The sequence below is a fragment of the Cyanistes caeruleus genome, chromosome 2, assembly GCF_971803275.1.
Source record: "Cyanistes caeruleus chromosome 2, bCyaCae1.hap1.1, whole genome shotgun sequence".
In the NCBI taxonomy this organism is placed as follows: Eukaryota; Metazoa; Chordata; class Aves; order Passeriformes; family Paridae; genus Cyanistes; species Cyanistes caeruleus.
In genome coordinates, this window is record NC_141702.1 from 117,074,405 (window position 1) to 117,084,757 (window position 10,353).

General features: G+C 42.3%; 1 long non-coding RNA gene across 1 annotated transcript; it reads left to right on the forward strand.

The window, feature by feature from the left end:
• Nucleotides 1–712: 712 nt before the first annotated feature.
• Nucleotides 713–9,909, forward strand: LOC147655166 (uncharacterized). Its single transcript, XR_015282026.1, has 3 exons — nucleotides 713–769; nucleotides 1,234–1,326; nucleotides 9,748–9,909. It is a non-coding gene; the product is annotated as an uncharacterized LOC147655166 (long non-coding RNA).
• Nucleotides 9,910–10,353: the final 444 nt, after the last annotated feature.

Genomic DNA, 10,353 nt, shown 5'->3' on the forward strand with positions numbered 1-10,353 from the left:
TGCATCTTATCCATTTGTCCTCCCACATCATCTCTTTCCATCAAGAAAATATAAGCCCTTGACAGGAGTAAAATATTATCAAGGTTTTGTAAAAAGGCAAAAATTAGAGAAGTTTGGAGTGCTTGTGTTGCAGAATACATGAATGTTACATCAAATATTTGGATCTCAATTTTTCTCTTGATAGAAAATGAATTGATAATCTGATGACATGAAATTTATGCCTAACAAGAAAAACAGCTGCCTACATTTTCAAACTTTCTTCCTGATTTTGCATGTCTTCATTGTTGCTTGACAAGTCTGCTGGGTATTAGGATGTGACTCGCAGTAGCAGCTGCTCCCTGAGACTCAGAACCTTTCAGTTTGGATACACAGGGTGCCACAACAAGATATCCTATCTTCAGTATTTTTTGCAAAATTTTTCAGGTATTTTCTCTAATAATTCAGACCTGGTATCAACTTTCTTTAATTTATTTTTCTTGTGGGTGCTTGAGTATCTGTAAGATAAGACTCCCTTTCCAAAGGACTAATTACTTATATAAATGGGATGTATTACCATAGAACATACAGTAATTAGAGGTAGGTGTATGGAAGAGAAAATAATCTTGGTTTCTTACTGGGTTTATGTATATGCACACAAACATCTCTCTGTGAAAAAAAAATAAATCTCTGATTAAAATTTTCCAAAGTCATAAAATACATTTATATTTTTCAGATCAACACTTGTTGCATGAGCATCAACAGTTTCTGTAAGTCGCCTAAGCTTTGACTGGTAAGATACAGGGGTAGATGGAAATGATTTTGATTCCAGTCTTTCCAGATACCTTGCTTGAAGGCAATCCAGAGATACTGGGAAAAGAGAATTATTCTGGGCATTTCAACTTCTTGCCAGAATCAAGATATAGGAGTTTAAAATAAAAGCAAGACAAATTTAATTGTTCTGGCCATGCAGTTCTGTTCCACATTAAGGGTACAGATTTAAAATATTCTATTGCCACAACTCTTATTCTCTGCACTGCAGTTAAAATAAAGAAATAGTAAAAATAATTGCATGGCCAGTAGTTTGCTCATTCAGTTTGCTCATTGCTGTGCCAGTCCCTGTGGCAGCAGAGTTGTCATTCAGGTGCTCTCTGAGTGCTGAGTCTTTTACACATCCAAGAAAAGTTGTATCTGGAAGGAATTCACATAGCTCCAAACTGATTTGATGTTTGAAATCTCTCAACTTTGTCCAAGCAGGCTAAATGCAGAAGAGAAATCTGAAGTAGGATCCAGCACTCACCCTTAAAAGGTGCAAAACAAAACTTCTGTTTCAAGAAAACACATACAAAGGTAATAATAATAATATTTTTGTGCTTTTCTACACCTCTACTCCTAGTTTGTGCATGAAAGTCATTGGCAGCCCAAGTCTCTGTATCTGCCTATGCAGCTGGAAAAGTAGATGAATTATCATGAATAAAATCAGGGATAATCCAAACTGAGTTAAAAACTGATCTGAGATTAAAGGAGAGTGGGCAATTCATTGTTAGCATTTTTGAGCACCTCTTAACTTTTTGACCTGGACATGATTGCACTGTTTCTTCAAAAAGCAGGAAGTACAATATAAACCTCACATGAAAACCTCTTCCTTTGCGATTTCTAACCTAATTTTGTTGACAAACCACATGTATACATTCTGACTAGGAAATGTCAAAATGTTTATTTTCAGTCAAAATGTTTCAACAGTTCAAACTAAAAAAAAAAAAAAGCTCTGAACTTTTGATTCTATGGGGAAAAAACACTGAATGTTTGATCTCTAGCTGAAATGAAAAGTCATGATTTCCTGGGGTGGACATCTCGATTTTTAATTTTGGCTTTCTAATGGCTCTATTTGATACTTTATTTTTCAGAGGGACAGGTCTGTCCCCCAGTTGTGCACACTCAAATTTCTGCCAGCCTTTCAGTTTACACATCTGCAAAGTGTCGTGCAAATGAAGGTTAAACATGTCCTGTGGGGTGACCACTCAGCTTTGTGAGCAGTCCCATAAATAACAGACAGCTGAAAGGCTGGATTCAGCCTGACTGAGCATCTAACCAGAAACTGAGGTTTAAAAGATGCCAAAGAGTCTTAAAAACTTGCATGTGTTTAAGCTGATCTGATTTATACCTGTTTATAAAAGCTTTAGCTTCAGTTATATTTATCCAGTTATTCTAGATTTACATTACCATAAATGAGACAAGGATTTGGCTGCTTTTTCCCCCCCCCCCCCTTGTTTAAACAAAAACTATTCTATCTCCCTTCTGCTTGGGACAGGTCACAGTCTGACTTGATTAAACTGGTTGTGTTTGGACTGAGGGGAAGTCTGTGTTTCCATGCCTGGGTACATGGGGTATTTTAAGCAGCCTATCCACAGAAGCAACCCTCTTGAGCAACTGGCTGAAGTTTGGGATAATTAGATGGTGCTGAGGATCCTTCCTTTGGGATCACTCTGGCAAGCTGAATGTCAGTGTGGGTGATCAGGGCTACGCTGTCATAACAGCAGCAGGGCCGTGTTAATGATGGCCTTCGGGTCTAATCTCTCTGGAAGGACATCTTGGCTTTGTAAAAACCCTTTCTGCAAATGCCCTGGGTTTTACATCTTGAACTCATTGCTTGTGGCCGGCTTCAAAGTGAGGAGATGGCACTGGGATTTAACACCGGGCTGGATGAGAAATACGGAGAGGCCGGAGAGGAAAGGCCTTCACTTGTGAGGGAATGCTGCTCTAATCATTTAGGAGGGAAGGAGCAGAGTTCCAGCAGGGTTTGTGAGGGACAGACAAGGTGCACACTCAGCTTTGGGCTCTGATTGATGCTTCCAAGAGGTAGAGGCAATCAATTGCTGTCACGTTCATCTTAATTAATGAGCAGCAATTCCTTGCTCACAGTGTCTGCTCTTGGGGACCTGTTAATTCACTTAGTCCCAGGATTTGCTTTAGCAGATGGAAAAGGATTGTTTTACCACATTTTCAATGGCAATTCAAGTCTATTTTTATCTGTCTTTTGGCTTGCAGGAAAGGAGGCTCCCACCTGTTTTTTGCAGGTTGTTTTAAGCACTGCAAGCCAGATTAAAAATTGGCCTATTTAGTTCTTTATGGAAAATGAATTTGTTCTCTAGCACAGAATAAGGAAGGTATCCAGGCACAGTGCCAGCCTTTGGCCCTCTGTCATTGTATGAACTCTGTCTCTAGAGAGCTGTTGTGGGGTCACCAGGATGGCTGGCAGTGCCATGGGCTCCATGGGCTGCTCCTGTCTCCTGCGTTTGACATGAAGTGCCAGAGAATGGGTGGGTTGGATTCTTTTTGCATGGCTCCATTCAGTACTGACTGAAATGTCTGGGAGAGGAAGGAAGATTTAGCAGAAGACCTGGACAGCTGTAATGACTTTTGGGAACATTAAACTTTTTAGGAGGACAGCCTTTAACAGGGAGTTATTTTTGATCTCATTGGAGTTTCATGCAGTTGGAGTTTCTCATGCAGTGTCTGGTTTGAGAGTTTGCCATTGTTCACTCCTTATGTTAGACTGGAAATATCAGCACCGAGGCAGTCCAGTGTAAAGCTGTGTTTTGCCTCAGTTGGTTTAAGTCAGTGAGGCCCTAGTTCATATCTCCTCCCACAGCCTCAGGTAGGTGTCCCCCTTCTCCAGCTGCTCCTCAATATGCCACTAGAGAAATTTAAGAGCAAATAACCTTCAAAGACACTTGTGATGTTCTTGCCTCAATCAGGAGCTCTTATAGTCAGCTGAGAGCTTCACAGGCTCTCCGAGATGTTTTTAGACCCTTTTTCCTCTCTCAACTCTATTTCTCATTGATTTGGTGTTATATATGACTGTATTTACAGGCACCTGACTCAGAGCTCCTTTTATTCATCACCAGGAACTCCACCAGAGGAGCTACATCAGAGCTCGGCAGTGATGTTATTTATTCTGGCTTCTCTCAGGGTGACTTTCTGGGTGGGTTTTTTTGGTTTTGATTTTCTGCTATTCAATTGTTGGACTCTTTTCTCAATTTGGTCTGGATCTACTGAAGAAATATGAGTGCCGTATATCATGGGGCTTAGGCCCTCTTGCACTAATTAACTTGTAACTTCATCTTCAGTTTTGCTAAAGTTGGTGCTTATTTTACTGTAAACACCCATTTGTTCCACTGGGTAGCAGAGCTCTCTGAACATCTGGGAATCATCATGTGTCATGAATGACATGATGTATCCTCACTGTTAGAGCAGCACAATGCTAGATCTGATGGATGGAAGAAATGTGTCAGGGGGAAGATTAATACACACTTGGTTTGTGACTTGTGACTCACTGGGTAAACTTTGTTCTCTCTTTGGTGGTACAGATCCAAGATCTGAGTTTTCCTCTCCCATTTTGGTCCTGGTTTATAACATAGGAGCTTTCACTAATGAGACTGCAGCTTTTGGCTTCACATCTGCCTGGACCCAATGGTCTAACTAAATCCTGTTTCTATGGCACAGCTGGCTGTCTCCCGGAGATGGTTTGCTTAGGCTGGATAACCAGTGAGAGTTTGGTAATATTCTGTCCTTGCTGTGCCTTTGGAAGTGCACATGGTACAATATCCTCCCTGAATGTCTTCTGGATTAAAGATAAACCTGTCTTGACTAAACAAAACTATCAATATTTGATTTCCCCATTAAAATTTCATACTGGGATCTCTGTTTGTCAACCCCACACTTCCACACAATTCCCACACTACAGCAGCACTGTGAGAACGTCCCTTGGGAAGTAGCAGGATGGTATCTTAAAGGGAAGGTCGGAACTTCACATCTTAACACATGTATGGATACAGGAGGTATTGTAAGAAGTGTATTTTTACAAGCGTAACTGATACTGTAGGAAACAAAACATAGAATTTCCATGTGAAGGAGCACTTCAGGCTCACCAGGTCTAGGCAGGGTGGTTTTTCCTGTGGTCACTGGTTGCTTGTCAATTGTACTATACAAGAGATTTATGGCACTTCCTACAAGAACTATTCCCATGCATTGCCTTGAGAGTAGAACAGCCTGGAAGAGTTGTGCTTGCATGGGCTGCCCTCTGCCCAGGACTCCATAGGTCCAAGGAGAAGAAGGATTTTATTCTTTTTCCAGTTAGCAAAAACAATCACGCTCCAGGTACACCTGGTGGGGAAATAGATAAGTCAGGGAGAACCTACAAGGAGGGCTGGGAAAAAAGGGGTTCAAAGAAAAGCCTGGAGTTCCAGCAGTTTGTCTCCAGACTGGCTTGAGCAAGGGCTCCAGTCTGGCCAGTGGCAGCACCAGCAGCAATGAGACGAGTCAGTGCTGGGTCCCTCTATGCTTTATACAGAACAGAAATTAGAGACTGAGACACAATACAAGGGCTGTGCAGGCCTCTCCAGGTGCAGAATTCATAACTTTCTAGATAGAAGCTCTGAGAACGTGAAAAGGTCACTCACTGTCTTCAGTTATGCTCTTGTTGAGGTTTTCTAGTTCTTTTTTTTTTTTTTTTTTCTCCTTTTGTATCATTTATCTTTTTTGATTTAATTTTTTAAAAGCAGATTTCCATTTCCAGAAATTGCATTCATTCTGCTTTCAGCATGCTGTATGGCCATTCATTATTACATATTTGGTGAGCAGGAAAAAAAACCAGGAGAAATTATTAGAGGCTGCTCAGAGCTGGCCTGTTGTGATAGTCATTAGAAGGGAAATGCGGCATTTTGTCTGTGAAGTTTGTCAGAATGAGGCCAGAGACAAGTGAGCAATAATGAGGCTCTTGAAACCAGTCTGCAGGTGCAGAGAGGTAAAATAAATAGACAGGTGCAGAGAGTGAGTTTTTAATCAGAATCTTGGCAGGGATCTGGCTCAGGGGCTGGCCTGTTCGGCTTCTGGGCAGAGGAGGAAATTCAGTGGCAAAGGACTCACATGCAAACTGCAGCTCATGCTTGTGCACCACTGAAGATTCAGGGGGGTTCCTGTTTTCTCTTCAAAGCACTCTGCTCTTGGAAAACTGAAAGGCTTGTTCCTTGTAGCAGGAATAAATGAGCATGACTTCATGTCCTTCTGAGGGTAGCTGGCTCTGAACTGGAGATGAATGTTCATGTCAGCATTCCCCATAAATACTGCAACTTGAAAAAACACATTTTCAGAGAAATTTGCTTTAGCAGGAGTTGTGATTTATTTTGAGCTCCTTACCAGGAAGTATTTGAGCAGGTGAATCATAGAATCACAGAATGTTTTGGATTGGAAGGACTGGAAGATCATCCAGTTCCAATCCCCTTGCCATGGACAGGAGCACCACCAACTATCCCAGGTTGCTCCAAGCCCCGTCCCACTTGGCCTTGAACACTTCCTGGATTTTACAGGAATGGGGCAGCCACAGCTTCTCTGGGCAACCTGTGCCAGGGCCTCACCAGCCTCACAGTAAAGAATTTCTTCATAATATCCTATCTAAACCTGCCCTCTTTCAGTGTGAAGCCATTCCTCCTTGTCCTGTCACTCCAGGCCCTTGTAAAAAGTTTCTATCTTTCTTGCAAACTCCCTTCAGGTACTGGTAGGCTGCAGTTAGGTCAGTAACCTTTATGTTTCATTCAAGGGTTATGCAAAGTCCTGGCCAGCCTTGGAAATAATTGGAATAAAATGTGATTTCAACATCACCAAATTTGGTGTTTTGTGTAACAAGAGTATACCAAATGAGGACAAATAGTAAAAATATCAGTATCTTCTGTGCTCTGGGAAAAACAAAGAGGAAATAAGTGGACAGCAAGTGGCAGTTGGGGTACAGGGGAAAAAGCACACGATTAATCCAGAACTGCATTTTCTACAAGGCATCTTTGTGTGTGAGGATGCACCTCTGATTCCTGAAGCGAAGCAACCAATAATTCTTCCTGACTTCCGCAGCAGAGCTGTTCCACCACGTCCAGCCTTTCCTCTCAGGATTGTTAGCCCTCTCTCCCCTTCTACCTTCCTCCTTTCATTCTGGGTAAAATTCCAGTTTCAAACAAAGAAAAATTTTCTTTGAACCCAGGGCAATATGGAAATGAAGATTAGCTCAAACCATAAGCCTCTTTGACAAAAATCAGGCCATACTGGGAAAAGCTATGCCTATAGCTTGTGTGATGGGCCAAAACTAACCATCCCAGCTCCTGGCTGCATTTCACTGACCACAGTCCAGACATGGTGGCTTGGTGACATTTCAGAAAATATCTGCTTTTAGCTATTACCAATCACAGAAATGTAATTAGCAACCACTCATTTTAAGACAACTGCAAGTCACCAGGTGGCAGTTTGCAAAGAGAAACACGGTGAATTGCCCTATTCCTTTATTCTGCCCACTCTCCTCAGCACTTCACAGTCTTCTGCCTTCAAGCACCAAGAGCCTCTGCTGCCACAGCAAGTTGTGTTTGTTGACCTGAAGGCCCAGAGGCAGGACCTGCCAAGGACAATGTGCAAAAAGTTGTCTTTGTACCACGGTCACAAGGCCCCTGTCTGGATCCTCTCCCTTCCCATCAGTTTTTTCTATGATTTCACAAGTTCTTGCTGGTGAAGCTTCATAGTTCAGCTGTTCACAGCTCCCTAAATATCGGGTCACTACACTGCTCGGTGACCTGACAACTGTAGGGCTTTTAAACCAGATGTTTTCCCTCCATCCCTCATTTGTGGGCATCTTCCAAAGATGGGTGTTATGATGGTTTGTGTGTCCTACAATTTTCACTCATCCAAGGAGTGATGCTGTTTCTTGCCATGGGGATTGTCTAGGGCAGAACCCCCCCAGCTTGCTGTGAAGCAGCACCTGGTCCCAAAGCTTTCCCAGTGGCTACGAGACTGCCGTAGCTGGCAACCTGTCAGGTACTGGGGTGTGAACTCTCTGGGCTCTGTTTAGCTTTGAGGAGGGCATGCTGCAAGCTGGGGCAGACCCAGCGGAGGTATCTGATCGACAGAGCTCATCTGGAGCTCTCCACCCATCCATGTGGGCACGGAGCTCACCACATGCCATGCACGGGGGATTCTTGGAGCTGCCGCGGATCGGCCTCAGCGGCGGGGAGTTCAGACCCCCTACATCTTTAAGCCCAAAGGGCTCTGCAGGAGTCTTCTGTGTGGTCTCGCCTCTACAACGTTATTGGTAGGGGTTGTTCTTGTCCTGCTGGCTTGTTTGCAGGAAGAGCTGTGTGGTCTTCGAAGTGCTCTTTGAAGTTCATGCAGTCACGAGGACACAGTTTAGATGAGCTCAGAAAGGCTGATTCCAGGTGAAACCAGAACATTCGGGAGTACAACTGGTCTTGGTGCTTGCTGCACATGTTGTGCACAAAATAGGTGATAAATTACAGTTGAGCTGGAGAAGTGATACATGAAAACATTTAAGTTAAATTTCTGTTAGGAAGCACCTCTTAGAGGTAGAGTACTAAAAGGTTGGAGCAGCTACACCTGAACTGTACCTGATTTGTGTGTGTTTGTTGTGCTTTTGGGTAAAGCAGAGGAGTGTGAATATTCAGCAAAGCTGGAATTCACAGTCTTTGACTCATTTTCATTTCTCCACATTCAGCAAGTTGGGCTGTAGTTTACGTTTTGAGATCCCTGTACTGCTCCAGAATTTATGGCATCTCCTGGGAAAGTCACTCATCTTCTTCAGGTCTCAGTGATTTACATTAGATGAGGATGTCAGCACCACACTAGGCCAAAAATTCAAAGGTGCTTACACTGAGGTTATGGGAGTTACAGAAATACTATGTACTTTTTGTTGTCTTATTTTTCTGTTGCTGTGAATGTAATCATCAGTTATATCAGTGTCCAATTTAGGTAGTTAGTAAATGATAATCAGTCTTCAAAAGAAAACTTCCAGAAGACCAACTAGCGGTGGGTTCTCAACTTGGCTCTCAAGGCCAAGCTGGACAGGGCTTGGAACAACATGTTTTAGTGGAAGATGTCCCTGACCATGGCAGGAGGGCTGGAACTGAATAGTCTTTAAGGTCCTCTCCCATCCCAGCTGTTCTGTGATTCTTATGGATTATCTCTACTGCTCTACCCTGATGCTGTATCATTCCTTATAACCCAATTACATCAAAGCAGTTCTTTGGAAAACTTAGGGAAAGTGAAATTGGGTTGTCTGAAGAAAAGGGGAAGCTATTTGGTAGGGTTTGATGGTAGCAGCAGAAAGAAAGACATTGTATTTCAAGAATAATGTTGTAAGGCTGCTGGTCCTGCAGGTTGGGCCGAGAAACTCTTGAAGGGATGATGATAAATTGGGATTTGGCAACTGTCTGTAGACAAGCAAAAGGAAAGAGAGAAGTTAACAATGGCTCCTGAACTTTGCTGATGTGCAGTTTGGTTACAAACAAGGGAAAAACCCCTCCTGTAGCTATTCCATGAAAGTTTGGGAGGGCTGGTTGAAAATAAACAATTGAAATTTCTGATCAGTGATTTTCAGTATAATGAGGATAATCTATGGAATATATGAATGTAAATGTGACTGTGCAGCATTTTCCCCGTTGCTGCTCTTGTCTAGTTTGCCTTACCCCCTCTCTGAAGGCTGCCTCTGCTGCCACACCATACAGAGCACGAGTGTGGAAAGTCCTTGGTTTTCTTCATAAGTGCAAAGTGAAAGCTTCTAGTATAGCTTGCTTTGTAAGGCAGCTCCAAGAAATGACAGCAAGTATTAATAAAACTTGCTTAATTGATATTAGCATAAATGTAAAGCCAAGTAATATTATCAGTATCAGTTCTGGAACAGTTCCATTGCGTGCTCTTCACATCTCTGTTTATCTGTTTCAGGTGATCTCAGGAGACTGCTCAGGGGGAATTCAGGGACGAAAAATTTAATGGTTGCAGTTTTATAGTCTTTATCAGACCATCACGGCTGTAATCGAAAGATAAGAGTCGTCATCTGTCATCTCAATCAAACTTCAAGAGAAAATCATTGCAAGAGAGCCTCTGGTAAGTCTGCGAATTAATTCAGATTTGGGGAATGTTATGTAATTTGTGTTAACACCCGCAAGCTCTAGTCACAGATCAGGAATTTTCTGTGGTAAATACTCTAAGAAAACTAAAATAATTTTTTTTTTTTTTTCCCTAAAAACAAGCTAACCAACCAATCCAAAAATGTGGATTGTTATCTAGGCTGTTTCTCATGGATTTGTGATTACTGTAAGCTCATATGATGTGCAGAGTCAATCTCATCTTTACAGGGCTCTGAAAATTGGGATAAGTTTTCCTAGGTTTTCTGGTGGAACAGAAGTCTTGAAGAATGTAGTTGTCAGCATGAATCTAGGTGGTCTGATTAAGAGGGGAAAGGTCATAGGGAATAGACATGGTCATTAGGAATGATGGTCTTTACCCCCCTTCCTCACAGCCAGTGCTGTTGCAGGACAAATATTCATT